Genomic DNA, 3,510 nt, shown 5'->3' with positions numbered 1-3,510 from the left:
ACTTTTTGTGACCCCATGAATCGCATCACGCCAGGCCTCCCTGTCCATCACCAACTCCCAGAGTTCACTCAAACTCACGTCAATCGAGTCGGTGATGCCATCCAGCCATCTCATCCTCTGTTGTCCCCTTCTCCTCCTGCCCCCAATCCCTCCCAGCATCAGAGTCTTTTCCAGTGAGTCAACTCTTCGCATGAGGTGGCCAAAGTACTGGAGTTTCAGCTTTAGTTTCATTCCTTCCAAAGAACACCCAGGGCTGATCTCCTTCAGAATGGACTGGTTGGATCTCCTTGCAGTCCAAGGGACTCGAAAGAGTCTTCTCCAACACCACAGTTCAAAAGCATCAATTCTTCGGTGCTCAGCTTTATTCACAGTCTAACTCTCACATCCATATATCAGCACTGGAAAAACCATAGCCTTGACTAGACGGACCTTTGTTGGCAAAGTAATGTCTCTGCTTTTGAATATGCTATCTAGGTTGGTCATAACTTTTCTTCCAAGGAGTAAGTATCTTTTAATTTCATGGCTGCAGTGGTAAATTTCTCCACTCCAAGGGTATAATTGTTTGGCCCTGAGGAAATTTATTTTAAAAGAAAGACTATAGTCATGCCCAGGTCACTATTGCAATTAGTATGTGAAATCCCCTCACCTGGCCAATTAATAATGCCTGCCCTGGAGAACCTGGTGATAGTGGGCATGGACCACCTGGAGTACCTCTAGGGGAAGGCCTTGTCACTCATCTTCTTGGGATTCCTGCCCTGGAGGGACACCATGCTGTTGTGTGCCATGCTGGATGCTCACTCCAAGATGCAGTGCTGCAAGGAGACCCACATCATCCCCCATGTGCTGGCCATGCACCAGGCCTGGTCCAAGTCTGTCAGGAAGCATGTAACAGGAGGCTTCCTGTGTGCTCTTTTGGATCTGTCATGAATCCTCTGTCCCTTATTAATTCCTGAATATTCAGGATTTAAGAGGAGTTGCCAAACCGCTCCAGGGCTGAGGAATGCATGCATTTCCTTCATTAGTTTTTCCATACAGTGATAAGTAACTATTTATGACCCTCTTCCTTTTTATGAACCATACGGTAAAAGTGATTATTTACAACCCTCTGTCTTTGATATGGATTGCCTTATGATAATTTGTAAGTCTGGACTTTTGATTTTTATCTTTGCTGAAAATAGCTGCCTTGTAAGACTGTGTATATACCCACACTATGTTGAATAAAACACCTTTGCTCCATCAGAGCTTGGGTCCCTGGGTCTGTCTCTCTCTGTCTCTTTCTCACTCTCTCTCAGGCTAATTCTTTGGAGCACAGAAGCCCGCTGAGCTCACTTTCTTGCCGGGGCTTCTAAGACCCTCTCAAGAAGGCACACTGTGCCTTCACCCGCCTCGAGAGAGCTCATGGTGACTACCTGTAGCAGGGCAAGCTCTGTGTCAAGAGCTTTATTGGTTTTCTGCATAAACCAAGGAATATCAGCCTCTTCTCTCTCTCTTTTACTTTCTTATCATCGACTCTGGACCACCAGGTTCTGGTCCATTAAAGGACCTCAACACAAGTCTAACCAGGAGAAGCTGCAGTTGGACGAGGTGGGCATAATTGATGAGGTGCTGGATGTGGCCATGCAGGCCTTCAACCTGGAGGTGATAGCCAAGCACGGCAAGCCAGTCGGCATCCTCTGCAACAAATACTCCTCCACACTCAAGTTTTCTGTCTACCTGTTGCACCTCTTCCCTGCTGGTGGTGCAGGACAGTTGGGCCTCCATGTACTCCATGGTCACCTGCAATATCACCATTGCCAGCTTCAACCTCTGCAGCTACCACGACTACCTCACCAAGTGGAGCCAGGCCATGGAGGTGATGTATGCCCTGTGCATGGAGGTGGGCAAGGACAAGTGCCTGCCTCTGTACTAAGAGTAGGTGGTGCTGCACCCTGGGTCACCCTCTGGCTCATCCTTGACCTCCTTGCCACCACCTGGAGCAGTACTGACCTGTGCGACAAGGACATAATCAGCAAGCCCAGCAGCATTTCCCTGTCCAAGATCAAGTGATCCACAGCCCAGGTCATCATGCCTGTGGATCTGGAATTTCTCTCCAAGTGGACAGGCCACATCCCTGGTGATGTGTCCCAGAACATGGTCCAGATCACCCCCATCCTGGCTCGGCTCAGCTATGACCCCTACACAAACCCAACTCTGTCATCAACAATGCACACCAGGTCTTGAAAGGGGACTGTAGTCAACCAGCCAATCTGAAAGACTGTTTTCAAATGAATGAGAATAGCACCTTGTTAGGGAAATTAAAATGGAGGTAGTCTTGTTCAGGTTTCAGAAGTAGGGGAGCAAGCCTCTGACCAACTTCTGGCCTTTACCTGAACCCTGCCTGGACTACATGCCTGCCCGCAAGCATACCAATTATTACCAATAAGTTACCAATAAGTTAGATAAGAAAGGGAGTGAGTCTTGGGAATTTCTTAAGCCCCTGGAGACCTGGCCAGTCCCCCAGAGTCTAAGGAATCTTGTGACTTACAAGGTGAAACAAATAGCATTGTAAAAATTAAAGAAAAACCAGAGCTGCACTTTTGCACACAAAATGATGATAACATCAGTTTGTGGCCTGGGATTATAAGCGGGAGCCCCCAAAGCTGCAATATGAAGTCTCACCCGTGGGGTGGATGCACCACCTGTGACCTTTTTCCCAACTGGGACTCCAAATTGCTGTCATTTGGGGCTTCACAGCGCTGGTCAAGTCTAGATGTAGGTTTTGGCCCAATTTGGTGGTGTATATGCGGTTACATCTCTCTATTATTTCTATTTTTTTGTTTGTTTGTTTAATGATTGTGTATTGAAATTGTCACATAACCCATTATTAAATATTGAAATTGTTTTGTGTGTGTGTGTGTGTGTAATGAGTGATTTCTCTTGTTAACAAATCCTTCAAAACTAAAACAAAAGTAAAACTTTTGGCAAAACACACCTTCTCCCTCCTAGGAAGCTCATGATTTCCAAATCTCTGCAAATGGTTTTGTTGTCAGAAGAGAAGAAACTGCATTCAAGTGGAATTAGGACCTCTAATCCAAGCATATTGCTTGCCATTCATCGCCAAAACAGGACTGCTAATGGGGAAGGTATTTGGATATGTTTGCAAAAGATGAATCCTTGAAAACTTACCTTGAAATACTCTCTCGAGACAATCCAAGGTAAAGAACCAAGAGTTTGGAAATAGTCTGGCTTTTGAAACGTGTGTTGTTCAATTATGTCCATCTCTTTGTGACCTCGTGGACTGCAGTATGCCAGGCCTCCCTGTCCTTCACTTAGCTCCTGGAGTTTGCTCAAACTCATGTCCATTGAGTCAGTGATGCCATCCAACCATCTCATCCTCTGTCATCCCCTTCTCCTTCCGCCTTCAATCTTTCCCAGTATTAGGGTCTTTTCCAAGGAGTCAGTTCTTCGAATCACATGGCCAAAGTATTGGAGCTTCAGCTTCAGCATCAGTCCTTCCAATAATATTCAGGA

At 46.2% G+C, this 3,510-nt stretch overlaps 1 pseudogene; it reads left to right on the top strand.

Moving 5' to 3' along the window:
* The first annotated feature begins 768 nt into the window (after positions 1-768).
* Positions 769-2,986, top strand: LOC104995469 (annotated as a pseudogene).
* Positions 2,987-3,510: the final 524 nt, after the last annotated feature.

The sequence above is a fragment of the Bison bison genome, unplaced genomic scaffold (genome assembly GCF_000754665.1).
Source record: "Bison bison bison isolate TAMUID 2011002044 unplaced genomic scaffold, Bison_UMD1.0 scf7180017864280, whole genome shotgun sequence".
Lineage (NCBI taxonomy): Eukaryota > Metazoa > Chordata > Mammalia > Artiodactyla > Bovidae > Bison > Bison bison.
This window is presented reverse-complemented; position numbering and strand designations above follow the sequence as displayed.